The 15,613-nt window shown below is 41.2% G+C and overlaps 1 protein-coding gene across 1 annotated transcript in view; it reads right to left on the bottom strand.

The window, feature by feature from the left end:
• Positions 1-15,613, bottom strand: part of DENND1A (DENN domain containing 1A) — a 228,893-nt gene that overhangs the window by 120,320 nt on the left and 92,960 nt on the right. The window lies entirely within an intron of this gene.

The raw sequence follows: 15,613 nt of genomic DNA, 5'->3' as shown, positions 1-15,613 counted from the left end.
CGTGCTCAGGGTTTGCCCTTCCCCAGCGCTTCCAGGCACCTGTGGGCGTGGGGCAGCCCGGGCGGCACCAGCCGTGCGCAGCCTGGGGTACCGAGTCCCCTCTCACCCCGCACACAACACACACACAGCCCAGTGGCAGTTCTTAACCAAGAGAAACGGACCCCAGTGTTCACGGATGGGGGAACATTTGCCACCGTAGCTACTTCCCAGAGTATGTGCTGAATAACCCGTCCTCCGTACAGCTGCGAGCCCTCGGCAGCTGCAGACAGACAGGCATTCTGGGTCTCAGTCGGGATACAACCGGAATGTCTTAACTGCATAATCAGTACCTCCGTTTTTAATTGTTGTCAAATCTTATACCACCCTTGCAGTTAGCCCAGCCTTTAGTTAGGTCAAACTTTACTTTCAGTAAATTTGCACAATAAAAGAAACAAAGAGACAAAAGACAAACAAGCACAAAAATCACATCTTTTCCATTTACATCACATTTCCGTTCCATAAAATAAGACAGACAGCTAAGACGTTACTTTTCACTACAGTACGCTTTGGTACGATTTTCTGCCCTATTTTCATGGCACAGTTCTTTACTTCAATTCCTTTTTAAATACCGGCAAGGAATTTCCCCTCAGCTGCAGCGAATGGGAAGGCAAGTTTGCGTGACGCACAAACTGATTCTTCTTTTAATCACAGATGCCTTCTGAAGCAAATGGATTCTATTTTGATATCGTTAGACAGAATTTAAAGATTTTTATAAAATACGACTCCATCCTGACAACTATAAGGAATGGAGTGCCCCATGGTTCCTAACTGTAAGCTTTTAGTAATAAATGAAGTGAGAAGCTATATATGAGACAGATAAAGTGAATGGCACTCCATCATTAACGTTTGTTTGAAGCCTGCAAATGCTACTGTAAAATGTAAGTAGCTTATCAAAATATACTGATAAGCAACTTAACTTTTCATGTTATATGACAGTATTATCATTTAAATTAATATGCTCTAAGCATCTTTACAAACTATGTACTAGAATAGAGGAGAAAGACAGACAATTACCACTTTAAACAGCATTTAAGTTTGGCATTATATTGTAAACAATCAAGAAGGATTAGTTAGAAGATAAGTTTCTTTCTTTCTGTTTAGTTAAATAAACTTCAGCAGAGTTAAAAGCCATTACAAGAGTAACAAGAAATCCTCTCAAAACATATCGGCTAAGTAGAGATTAAGAACCTGGTAAACAAATCCTTGCAAGGCATCTATCAAAAGAGTCTGAAAAGGCAGAAAACCAAGGCGGCGGAAAGCTCCCCGGGAGTATGGAACCAAAACTTATTTCAGGAAGGCGGATTTAAAGTTCTACTTAATTGTTCAGGGACCTTGCTGGAAAACTACATTTACAGACTTAAAATGAGAATCTTTTAAAATATTATTGTGGTTATAACGTACATGGCAGCAGAGAAGCAATAAACCAGAGCAAGTTACCTCAGCTTCTAGTTTGCCGGAGCCGCACTTGGAGCCCCAACGCTGCGGCACCGCTTGCAACCAGCGGCTCAGGGACCCCGCAGGGACAGGCTCCGCTCGGAACCAGAGCCAGGCTGGGTCCGTTCGTCAAAGATTTACTGACCTGGCCTGCCAGGGGCCTGTTTGCTCACAGCTAAACCTTACCTCACTACAGGAGTTTTCTGTACTCCCACAACACACCAAACATAACTAATTTGTCGGTTCTATCCACGAGAATACTCCATCCAAATCCCATTTTAATTCTTTTGCTTAGCACCCAGAAAATAGATTCTATGATTCTAACAGAAATAACCCAGATAAAGTCTCATTTACACAATGTCAAAACATCAGTGATCAAGCATATTCCCATTATGTTTGCTCACTCCTTGGCCTTCCCTTTTCACTAGCATCTTATAATAAACTTCATTGTTGTCCTTTAACTCTTCCTTATTTTAATCCACGTTTTCCAAATAATGGTTTAGCATCTCTTTTTTTTTTTTTTTTTTTTTTTCTCATTTTTTAAGAGTAACTTTCCATTCTGAGGGAGAAGCTTCACAATTTTGAAGTTGAGGAAATTGGCTGATACTTGAAGCAGACCTCAACACAATACAATACACCAGGATCTGGGTAGCTTTTGCTCAAGAGAGGTGCACGACAAGATAAAACAAACCAACCCACCATAAAATTGCATTAATTATGTAGACAATCTCACTGCAATTTTCATCTCCCTCCTTTGTCACTGCAGAGTTCAGGATCTCTCTCATCCTGAAAAGTTTTGGAGATGTTAGAAAACTCCTTCAGCCTGCCATCTTCAGTACTTCATCACTAATTCCGTGTGTTTACTACTCAGGAGTGAAACGGGTTTGCTTTTATTGGACTAAATTGTGACTGATTAAAGTTGGAAAAAAAAAAAAATCAAGAAAAAGAGTTACACGAATTTGTTTCTAGATCTCTGCCAAAAGGAAAAAAGACATTAATTTTTTCTAACAAAAAGCAAATCCTTGAGGCAGCCTTTAAACACCCCCTTCCAAAGAAACGGAGGTTGAATTTATAACCAAAAACTTTCTGTACCACATGCAACTTAAGTAGCACAACTGGTAGCACTACTGAAGATTTATGGCTTATGACTTGCTCATATTTAATTTGTAACCAAACACTTCCCCTTCCTCTTAGCTACCTTAGAACTTTTGATTAACTCTTGTTTTCACAGGTCATAGGTTAAACAAAGGAAGGGAAGCGCTCTGGAGTGAAATTGCCCAGAGCCCCGCAGCCTGGGAGCGCGCAGCCCCGAGCACATCCCCCTTCGGGGAACATCAAACCCGCGATAGGCCAGAGATTCTTCAAGGGACTTGAAGTTCAAAGACTCCAATAAGCATAAATCAGATTGGGGTGGAACAGTAAACAAAAATAAAAGGGTAATCTGAAATTTTCAATCTTTTTTAATTTTACCCCCGTTTTCAGTTTCCTCACACGTATATACGCACACTCACAGTGACATATTTGCCCCCAATCATGAGAATCAAATCAAAGCCTAACGAAATTAGGCTGCTTCAAGCTGAGAGATGGGCTCAGCACTCTGCTTTTCTCTCCCTCGCAACCTTCGGAGCGCGATGCAGCCTCGGTGCTGGAGACAGGCCAGTCTGACGGGAAACAAGTATGAGCACAGGAAAACTGCTTATTATGCTCCATCAGGTCTGCACAAACTCCACTGCACAAGTCGCACAGTACCTTATTCAGTAACTCATATGTCATCACCTTTTTAGTGCGCTCCTTGAAAGTACAAAACATCATTAGTTACATGTGTCACAGCAATTAGGGTCAGTCAAAACCTTAAGACAACAGTGCTGCATTGCAGCTTGTAAATACAAATGTTTCCAAAATGTAGTGTTCAAAGAACAGCGGTGCAACACCAACAACTGACAGGCCAGGCTGAGACAACAGGAAAGGTATATTAAAAAAAAACCAAATTAGCATGATAACAAACCCCGGCAATCCCTGTGGGTGCTGCTTGCAGTTATGAAGAGGTTCACCCTCACTAGAGCCGACTCCCAGGGAGCTCCCAGTACATCCCCCCTCCCCGGTACTGGGCTGGGGGAGGCGGGGGGCAGCGGAGGGTGCGACTCGGCAGCCAGCGCCGCTCCCGCACCTCCAATCTGAACTTCAAAAGCTACACTGAGCAGAAAATGTCAGCACCCAATATTAGCTGCTGCACAGATGAAAATGCTGTAACTGCAGTCAATTTAGCTCCGAATTTTTCAACATATTAATCCGCTCGCGCGCTTTAGCGTATGAAAGGAAAAACTACTCTACCACAGCAGCACACGTAGGGTCACAGTTTCTGACCTCAGAAAGGACTGCAACCAAAATGGGAGAGTATTAAGCTAGCAGTTCTGAAATACAGCAGCTGCGGTTCTACACACGTACACATACGCCCACAGCCCTGCAGGTTCACCCCCATACACGCACGTACGGCCGCTGCCCAGCAGGAAGGATGCAGCAAGATACGACCCGCAGGGCTTCCTTTAGTGATACTAGGATGCCAACGGCAACGAAATTAGTCAGAAAAGTGGATTTCCAGGCTCCTGCTACTCTCATTACACACTTAACACAAAAGCTTTTACAGACAAACCAAAACAATTGGCATTGTTCACAACCAACTTGGGGGTTTTTAAATAATTAAAAAGAAACACCAACTCCCCTCCAGTTGGTTCGTACTAGAAAACATTAATTGAAACGAATGCTTTAATTTAGCCAGGTCAAATAGTACTTACAGATGTAAAGCAGAAAGGCCACAGTAGCACACCAAAAAGCGACACCTCATGTTGATCTATTGCTAGTCCAGGCCCTCTCCTAGCCTGGGGCCATTTTGGAAACAAGTTTTTCAGTATCTACAGCCACAACTGTAAATGAGCCCATGGCAAAACCTATACAAGAAGGCACTGCAGGTTTCACTGCACTGCTCCTGTAGCCAATCTCCCAGGCAATTATCCAGTTGGGGATTTTAAACGAAGGTAAACTCTCCCCTTCAAAACCACCTTAGCTTACCTGGACATTTAAGGACGATGCTTCCTAACTTCATTAGAGTGCCTTGGCTACAGTCTGCGTAAAGTGAAGGGCTCGTTGATAAGTTACAGAACTTCTAAGTTGCACAAACATAGGAGAGCTACCAGTTTAGCTTCATCAGAACATAAAGATTACCTTCCAGCAAATACAAAATCCAGGAAAATATATACAAAGCCAAGCCAAGAGCTGTTACAGGATTGCCTCTATGTAAAGACAGTCAACTAATTTAGTCACATGGAATTATCCAACAGTAAATAAGAAAATGCAGAAAATGCAACATTGCTACGAATAGCAAAGGGGAAATCTTTGAGCAACACACCTACACCGGCATCCAGTTGATTTCTTTATCAAGTAAAAGATGCCTTCCTCAGGAACAAACAGCTGTTTCTCATCCAGTTCTGAAGCCTTACTCAAGAACAGAGGTTTTGATAATAAATATACTTTCTTTGAAATATGAAAATTTCACCATTATCATTTCTTTTGATTTTTTTTGAGGGCTCATTAGAATGAGGGGAGTCGTACGTTACAGCACACAGCACTCTAAATCACTGCAGCTATCTCACAAATACCACATACATCCAAGGTCAGGGGTAAAGTGAGGCTGGGCAAACACAGCGTGGTACTAGGAGCTCTACTTACTGCTAGAAAGGTAAATCTCTAGTGAAGTCAGCTTGAAAAGGGAAAGATTTTCCAGCGTTAGTCGTAACAGACAACCATGAAGGAAAAAGCAACAGCAAGATAACCCGAGCGTGCACGCACACTGCGAAAGCTGAAAATAAATAAACTCCCAAACTGAAGCGTTTGAAAGTGTATTGAGAACTTCAGCAGCAAAAACGCTGCATGTTCCAGCGTGACAGCAACAAACAAAATTTACAAGGTATTTTTTAAAATGATTTATGAAGATTTGCTAATTACCATAGCAACTGTTTATAAAACTAATTTTTAACACTGACAGCTCCAGCATTTCATCTCACTGGTGTGCTGATACCATGAAAATGCAAAGCAAAAGCTTCTGGAAAGATACCTGTAGTACCTTTGGTTTCTTCTGAACCCTAAAAAGACAAGTAGCACCATAGCTCACACGATTTCTACAGAGTACTAGAACCACTTCCAGGCCGTATACAGGCAGAACTCTGGTTTTGTACACACATCTTTGTCATTTGAAACTCACTGAGTAACTAGTCTACCGTCAACACATTTAACGCAGCATCTCCTAAGAGACTGAGTTGTAAGCACACATAACTTTTATTCCTTCCATTCACACAGATCAGAAGTGGAATTTTTAACATGTATTTATTTATAACACATACTATATATTTTGATAACAGCATAACCAACTGCCATCTCCCTTGCAAAACAGAACAGTCATTTCCATTTTACAGATGGGCATACTTCTCTGTAGTGACAGGCTCACAAAATCTGTCTGTATTAGCCAGGATTGCATTCAAGGAGTTCCTGAATCTTGACCTTTTGCTCAGTACAATAATCTACAGTGGCCTAGAATACTTAATTCTGTCAATAATGAGCCTGGCTCTTATATAAACCGTAGTATGCATCACCACTAACTTCCCTGGAAATACTCCTGATTGACAAAAGTGTAAGGAAAATTCAGGCCAAGTATTTCTTCTGCCAGCACGACTTGTGCATGTATCACAGAACACACTGGTGTTTCAGCTCACGGACTCTGAATAATTAATTCAAAACACAAATGACCTGGTACTTAGTTGTGGCAATGAAATGACTATGAAGGCGAGCGGGTTCTTACAAGTCAAGGCATTGGTCTAACGAGTGAAACACCTTTTCCCGCACGGTCACACCGACGCGATGCGGGTGACTTGCATCAATAGGTGTCCGCACGCCTCGCGCTCTGCGGCCACTCCGAGCCACACCACTCCTACAAGCTTGAAATCCTTGGGAGAGTGATGAGCGAGATCAAAATCTCAAGTGAGATTCAGCAAATTGAAAAAAATATTATTATTTTGCTACTACTATTTTTAATTTCAACGTATAAATGTTCCTGGTGACGCAGAACGTATGTTTGCTGGCTCAAGATACATGCTGGTACCTCAGGACAAACGATGGATCCTTGTACCGGGGACTCAGAAGGTACCTCTGGGGATAATCCCACAACCACAGCGACTGAAAGAAAAGTACGGAGAACGTTTCACAAGTCACTACAATCTCTTGGAGATCAGTTATCTGAAAGACTTCTCGCATTTGAAATAAAACACTGCAATTTATACCTAAAACCAATACTGCTTTGTTCCATCCTCCTGCACCGGGTAACTAATGCTGCTCCTCCCAGACAGCATTATTCCTAATGTTCGCAATCACGGTCTATTTTAAGTTAATAACGGTGACTGCAGATCCCGATGATGAACTAAGCTACGTTTGCCAGTCACCATGCTCTTCAGCGGCTTTAAGCAGACACAATTTTAAATAGTAGAAGCACAGCCATCAAAACAGATTTTCCTTCCCTTTTTAGTTCTTTTAAAATTTCACCTTAATTCTTAACAGCTAAGGCTACGTTAAATGACTTAACTACGTATTTTTAAAGATAATCCTTTCTCTCCCCTGGAGAGAGATAAGTCTTTATATGCCTATTGTTCTCCTTGCAGTAATACACTAGTAATTTTTTTTTCACCTTCCTTTCCTTCTCCCTCCCAACGTTTCCAGCATTTTTACAAAATGCATTTGAAAGAACCAAGGCATCTCTGGGCTCATTTGGGAAATTCCGTAGGCTAAATTCCCTGTTCAGCCATTTATGTGTTCCAGTGTCTTCCCCTACACCTTATGTAACTCAGTACATCATTATTCTCTCTTCTAGACTCAGTCTACTGACACATTCTCACACTTGTAAGCTTAAACACATACACACATACCCACAAATCTCCATAGCAACATCTGTGCATGTTGATGAGATGCAGGCTCACCTTCCACAGGATCAGCCAACAGCCTTTTTTGCACATCAGCTTTTACCTTTTTTTTTTTTTTATTTCAAAGTTTTGTCTCTGCACTAGACCTCAATCCACTGTAAGTGCCTCTGCCCTTGTAGAAAGCCATCTGAATCCTTTCCTTCTCTTGCTCTCACAGGATTTCTTTCCTTTTTGCGTTTTCCCCAATTTTATTATAAACTTCCCTTTACTACCCATGAGTGATCCGTCCATGATTCCATGAGATTCAGTTACAAATCCTGCAGCTTAAGCATGTGACTCATGTACATATTTTCAAAGTATTTAACCCGACAGAACTGGCTCACACAGAATTTGTGCATCTCATCTTATGGAGCATCTTAATACTACATAATTGTCCACAGAAAGTGCTTACTTTGGTGACTTGCCACTGTGATTAATAATAAAAGTCAATTAAACCATTCCCTTTCCTGTTTTTCTACCCAGTGTGACCAAGTCTAAGCACTTACAGCAAGTCTCACTCCCACAAAGGCTCCCAAGTTCACTAAATACCACTATTGAACCCAACCATTCCCCAAACAGCTACAGTGGCTCTTGAAACCCAGCAGCAGCGTCTCTCACAAAAGACAGCTCAAAGGAGCTGAATACACCCCTTCAACAACACCAAGCCAGAAAACTGTGACAAAGAGATTTATGATGTAACAATTTTACATTTTAGTCAAGCTAAAAAGTGCAAGGGCAGCTTGAGATAACCATTCCAAGGGTCTTTTGTTAGTGTGCTAACATCTAATTGGGACAACGCAAATGGAACTGAAGTCTGAGTTTGACAAAGCTGTCACCCTTTCTCAGATTCTTTGTGGTCACTCTAAAACCTTGGGGGTGGGGGGGAGGTGGAAAAAGTCCAGTGCAGCTGCACTGTGGAATTTATGTAAATACAACGAATTCAGAAGAACTTTAGCATTACAGTATGCAACATCATGAAGCATCTATCAACTCAGCACACAGTAACCTCCCCTGGTTCTCGCAGAAGCGCTCTGAGAAGGAAGAAAACAACATCATTTTACAGTCTGAAAAAGAAACAGCTTTTCCATGAAAAACCATGCCTTGAACTTTCACCGAAAAAACATTTTATATAAAAAGAATCTGTTTTAAGAACCTGGAGCATTACACTTCAGACTGGAAAACAGGAATACCTCACCTTTGGGACCGTAGGTCCATGCACTAACATCCTACATTCTGTACAAGGAGACTGTCAATAATCAGGCTTTTTTCTTGTGAATTACTTATTACTGCAAAATGTAAGAAAGTTTATTGAATTTTATGATAGAATATTTTGCATTTAATGTATTTCAGAAGTATCTTTAAGGTCTGGTCTGTTGTTGGAGACTTTCCTGTTTCCCCTCTGGTAGATCACTCCTTTTTAAAAATCAAAGATTTTTAACTTCTAACACACAAGTTATTCCTACCATTGGGAAAACTTGCCAAGTGATATTTCTCCAGTCAGTCCACACAGAGAAAGAGAGAAAGGAATTCATTTAAAAGACAGAACCTAGGGTCTGCTGAAACAAAATGCAAAACGTTAAGTAGATTTTGGAGAGTACGTACATCTCTAAAGCCTGGGGCACAGGCTGACAACAGAAGAAAAGAACTGTGCAATTTGATCGGCTTTACCACAGCGCAAGTCCTACTACACAAGGCTTTTGTGGAGTAGAAAGCTGCAGCTCGTACTGTACCCAGCTAACATAAGCACATCTTACCAGGTATAGCTCCCTTCCCAAACAGCATGCTAGGGTGATTAATTCTGGAAGATCAAGTATAATATCTTAATAAAAAAAAAATTACATCTCTTTCAGTAGAAGTAGAATTAAATGGGAAGCCCCATCAACTCCCAAACACACTCATAAGTCTTCTTGTTCCTTTTCAGAAGAGAAAGTTGTAAATCTCTGGGTTTTTTTTAGTTTAAGACCAAGAAACAAACTTCTCAAGCATGTTCAAGAGCAAAGGACTGAAATAGTGACATGAAATAAAGGTACAGAAAGAACAAAAGTTTGTTTGCATATACAAGGCAAACACTGACAACTATGTCTCTATACTCTTACTAAAGCCACAGGCAAAGGATACCCCATAAAGCACACTTGGTGAGGAGATGGGTATACTGAAGTGCTTGACAGTTTATAATAACATTTTTAAAATGCAACAAGATAGCCTTGGAGGTAAAACGACAACTATTACATTCCACTTAATGCCAACAGGAATACATGGAACAGTGTGTTTACTTGGCCAGGGTAAGACACTAACAAATAAGAAGAGGGAGGAAAAGAGCCTTAAACTGAGAGAAGGTACAGACAACACTGGCACTGAAATTCCTGGACTTTAGAAATTCAGTTCTGAAGTAGTTAGAGCAATTTGGCACACGAGGCTTGGTTTTGAAAAAGTAGGATGCGTTAGCCAGCACGAGAGCCTAAAGATCACCACTGAAGCGACAATACAGAGAAGGGATTCCAAAGGCTTAGCTTGTCAAGGAATCTCTCTTCTCAAGCCCCGTTTAAAAGCACACATGAAAGCGCTGGAAGAGAGAACTCTAGATGTGGCAGACAATCAGAGATCCCACTAGGTTTGAGACATCTGGCATCAGTTGAAATCCATCACATTTCATTTGGGGATCAAAGACTACTGTTAAGTCTATCACAGGTTGAAATAGTAGATCCTGAACAGCCTTTTCATCCCAATGCAAATTAACCCTTTTTCCTTGACCATAGAAACAGCTCCTTTTCATTACAGACTCCAATCTTATGTGTTTGTTGAGCTATGCCTTCTAGCACTGTTTCAGCTAAAATTTTAGTAGAATTATGAACTTTTTATAATAAAAGTGCTCCCCATCAGCAAAATGCGCAATGAGCTACGGCACAGTGCTGTAGTGAGCTCCAAAAGCCACAGGACTTTGACCATATTCTGTATCACAATCTAACGTCAACAAACTCTGGAAGAGAAGAAAAATGTACACACCTCTGTGTTCAAGAGCTGCATTGAAAGGCTGGTAAGGACTTCTGCTCAAAGACAGATCACAGAAAACACATCTGATGCTCAGCTTCTACTTTTGAGTATGTGGCAAATTTCTTTAGTAAGAGGCAATCATTGTAGGATCAAGATGCCAAATATCCCATTTCTGAATATAGAGGGGAGATGTATACTGAGAAAAACTGGTAAGCCCGGAGTGTTTCTTCTCAACAGATACCATTATCTCATCCCAACACCAAAGAAGCAAAGCTGGATAATGCAGCTTCGTACCTGTGTGTGTTCATAAGACATCGTTCTAGGATACTATGTTGATTCTTTGCATTTTGGTAAACTAAATACAGAGAACATAGGGGTAGGGAATAAGAATATTTCAGTAACAGAGAGGAATCAATTATGTGCACCTCTCTTCTGGAGTATTGTCCAAACCACTTTTGTTTCCTATTGGCAAGAAGAAAACTTCAGTGCAGCAAGGTCTTTTATAGTTCCCTTGCACAGGGAGGCAACTTCATTACTGTGAGGAAATATCCACATATTCAGTGGTAGTACAGTGACTCCCAATAATAAGCAAAGTTTGGTCCCCAAGTCAGTTGGTAGCAAGTCATAAGAGTTAAAACTCAAATCCAAAACCAGCTGAAAAAGCCAAGCGAGAAATTCATGATTATTTCAGTGCTGTGCTGCTACCTGGAATTCACAATTTGGGAGTGCGAGAAACTCGGCTAGTCACATAAGAATCACTTTATTTACAGAAAATAAACATTTGTAATACAAGATGTGAATGCAGTCCTTGAATTGAAGACTACAGTCAGAGTCTGATATCTGATGGCAGGTCATCTATGACCGCAGTGTAAAATGGTCTAGGATTCACAACAAACATTTAGATGCAAAAATACGCACGTGAAACGGTAGTACCTGACTCCTCACCTGAAGAAACACCACTGACGAACCTGGCCAACAAAATTCTTGAAAACGTGACACACAAATTAACAGAAAAACCTCTCTTGCCCTTTAACTGACTAGAGGGCCCATTTTTTGTTTGTGAGACTTCTTGTCTAACAATCAGTTTAAACGAATGATTAAGATAAAATGATTGTGGGCAATCTCCTAGTCTCTGAACACCCAAAGCACCAACACTAATAAATTCTAAAACGCACCGAGGTAAGTTGCTGTTAGGTAAATAATACTTGCATAGTTTGGAGGATCTGTCCCTTACCAAGCATGTTCCTAAACGGCCGGCGTTACAAATTTAGGTTTTTATTTCTGATCCATGCACAACCCAGATAACACCGCCTCTGTGAAGCCACAGAAAGCTTTTCTCCTATTATTACAGTGTGGCCGAATCACGTTTTCTATTGAAACAATATGCAGAAGTCAACTCATGCAGCTTTTCTCAGCAGTTCCACCTCTCAGAACAGCCCCTGCTTCTCCAATTACCACTGCATAACCTGAGGGCTCCTGCCACATCTTGATTTTTTGAAGGAGGAAGTTGCCATGTAATCTCGTTGGGGGAATGTTGTATACATCTGTCAGTAAGGACAGGATGGTCTCACTCCTGACAGATGCATTTTGTAAGCCTTCAGACAGCAATCCAAAAGTGATCCATTTGTAGAAGAGAAGATCTATCCATCTTACACTTTAAATACTTCCTCCCTGCTTTTTTTTGATGCCAGGGGAACTGGGTTTTCCCCAAGGTGATGCGCTAATTCATTTTGTATTAGCCCTAAAATGGAAGTTTCCAAGCCAGTCAGCCAGGGCCAGAGGTAATAAAAAGTGACATGATTTAATTACTTCCGTTACAGTTGTTCGGCAACTAAAGAAGGTGTGACATGAAGCCCTAATTAATTAAGTAAAATTGGTTTCTGGTCAGTAGGCAAGACCAGTGAACTAGCTGGACTAAATGCAGCATTCTTAGCTTTATCCAATTCCACCAGTAGCAATACATTAGTATTATTAACACTTGACATTTTTTGTTGTGATCCTTCTCATTGATATTTTACAAAAGTGTTTTGACTCGCAGTCAAGACTAAAGCTTTGGCAAAATCTGTAATAAACTTCCTTTCACACACCTTCGCTATTCTTTAAATTCACTAAAAGTCAGTTAAATCAGCATTGTGCTGGCTTGGTAATGTTGAGGGAAGAGGAGAAGGTAGGGGGGGGTGAGGGGTGTTTTAAGGGATCCTGGGTCTCTGAGGAGGACAGCACTGAGAGAGATCAATTAGTTTTAAGTCATAACTAACTTTATACTGTGTATTTAGTCATTATATTCAGAAGGCAAATACGGTTCTTGTTTCACATTTTCACAGGTTCCATCAAGAAACTCCCAACGATGCAAGAGAACGTCAATAAATTGGAGGTCAGAACTCTGTGACCTAGAGGCGTACTGAAACAACAATGAAACCGAAACAGCACAGAACTGATACTTTCACTACGCCAGTATCGTAATTTTTGGTCCAAAAGGGAATATTCAGAATGAACTGCACTTGTCACTGCTATAAAAATTACCTGGAGTTTGTTCAGTTAAATCACTTGACAGTTCCAGCCCGGGACTGTTACATGACAGCAACTGTTCCATCTGAAATCTAATCTCTGGTCTTACGGAAGAGTGGTGGGTTGGCTTTTTTTTAAAAAAAAAAAAAAAAGTTATTTATTTTAGCAAGAATTATGTTGAGGTATGAGGGGGAAAGATGACCAAAAATCATGCAGGGAATATTATAAACAACAGCTAAAATCCTAACTGGTCTAACTTTCTTCTTCAACCCACGTATCAATGATGCATCTTTTATCTGTCCATCCTTACCTCCAGCTCTTTCCTAAAACCATCATAAGGATTCAGTCCTCCCTTCTGCACATATTCCTCATGCTATTGATGTCACCTTTCACTTTTACTTCAAAAAATTATAAAGTAATAATAAAAAATTTCCAACAGGAATGCTCTGCTCTACTCTAAATTCTTGTGCCTCTGACTGCACTTCCATGAACGCAACATCCATGATCTCAGATCCCCACTTTTACTACCACTATGATTAAAAGCAGCAGGCAGGCAGCAGACCGAGATGAAACAAGAACAAAGGACTGTCAGCAGAGAAGCGACTCTGGGATAAGAGCCCTGCGTTAGTTTATGTGGCCAATAGCTTCAGGAAACGTATGGAGTAACTCAAAGCTGTGATAAACTCCATCTAGGACAGCAGAAGTTTCTTTCCCCTGCCCCTGCACATCTCATTATAGTTTTCAGTGTCAACAACTGCTACTAAAAGGAGAAACAAAAGAACCCACAACACAGCACACCTTTCCTCTAAGGGAACTGTTCAGAGTTCTAGGTTCTAAATGTCTGGGACTTGGAAGAGTTGCAATATTACCTTACTAGATTAAATAAACTGTCAAGTGTTTAAATATACAGCACATTCTACTTGTGCTGTGGACTCAACAGGCAAGACAAACTAATAACATCTTTAACTTAGAAAAATCACCAAGATCTAGAGTAGGTTCCACTACAGCTGATGCAGTCAGACAGGCACCTTCAGGGAGATTGATCCAGCCTCTCAGGCTTGAGCGAGAGTGAAAGGGAATTACACTCTGGAGCCTTCTCCTAGTTCAATCCATTTCTAATTTTCTTGTAAATATTACATCCAACCAGATGTGTGAAAGTCTGTGCGTGATCTATTACCACCTTTGGTAAAACCCACGAATCCTTTACGTCCCCAAGCATTCCTAGGTGAAGGTGGTAAACTGCACGTTAAAAAACTTGCAATGCCAGGACTGCTGTAACTAGTGGAAGCGTACAAATACGTTCACAGAATTTCTTTAAGAATACAAACTTTAAAGACACTGAGGACTACAAGTGTTTAGGGTAACTGTAACGAGAGCAAGAATTCTGCTTTGACCAGAACTAGAAGAGTTGACCGCTCATACTGGAAACCGCTCATACTGGAAAGCGTTAATCCACGCCTGCAGACTGGAGAGCGTGGGACACGTCACCTCCTCATGAACAGCACTAGAAAGCAAGTTCCCCGACCCTGCTGCTTTGAAGCACCCCATACCCACGCTCCTTCCCCGTCCTCCCTACCTCCGCCCCACCAGCCCGCGCTCTCGCCCAGCTCCTGCCACCGCAGTCGGGTTTAACCCCGCTGAAGCGTGTGAGGGAGCTTGTGCTGAGAGCTCCTCAAATCCTGCTCCAGATCAAGAGAAAGCAAGAAACAGCAAGAAGGGAAACACATTAAGAGTTTAACCGAAACGCAGATTTCTCTAGTACATAATTTGAGCTGGAGAACTCCAATGCTTCCTCTTCTGGCCACTGCTCCAACAGCGCTTCAGAACAAGCCTCCCCGGCCGCGCCGCGGCAGCGACCCGCTGCTGCAGGTTCTAGAGTGCGATTTGGAAGCATTTTACTATTACGCTCCTCATAATTCAAACTCTGTTTTGTGTCTGTCTTTATAGGTCATTGTTGGCCAGATGGAAAATATTAAGGCAAAAGGATTGCAACTAAATCAATCGGCTGTAGTCTGCTGCCAAAAGGCCCCAGGCTAACTACAAGCAGATTTGCAAGCAGGCTCTGCTCCGTTACAATCTGAGATCTGGCACATCCTTTGCCCTGACTAACAGCAGGAGGGCACAGGGCCAGCTGAGAGCGGCTACTGTGCCAAACAGACTGTGCAGGTCTTACTGCTTGAATGCTTCCACAGAAAAGGGGAATCGATGGGACTCTTTTGTAAACAACTCCCTGTACTTTCTGGCTGCTGCTAACTTCAAAAGTGGTATAACTTTATCCCGCTACAAAATTAATGCAAGTACACAGCTCAGACTTGTTACCAAAATCAACAAGCAGAGAAATAAATACCAGTGTTAAAGAATAACACTTAAACTTTCAACTAAGAATAATGATGTATATATACCATATACAGTAAAAAACCAAAATAAAAACATCTTTTCCCCAACACCAAGCACTGTCTGGGAACACTAAAAATGGCCGAAGAGTAGCCAAATAAAGTATTCATATCAATATTCTTTGCCATCTCTTATTTACAAGTAACAAGGGACTTAAATTTGGCTACTGAAAAGTTGACCTTTAATGTTTATTTTTAATATAAGTATTTCCCAGGTGATTTTTTTTTTTTTTTTTTTTTTTTTTTTTT

Source organism: Athene cunicularia (genome assembly GCF_003259725.1).
Source record: "Athene cunicularia isolate RWA chromosome 17 unlocalized genomic scaffold, athCun1 chr17_part1, whole genome shotgun sequence".
In the NCBI taxonomy this organism is placed as follows: domain Eukaryota; kingdom Metazoa; phylum Chordata; class Aves; order Strigiformes; family Strigidae; genus Athene; species Athene cunicularia.
The sequence above is the reverse complement of the archived record's forward strand: the minus strand, read 5'-3'. Positions and strand labels throughout refer to the sequence as shown.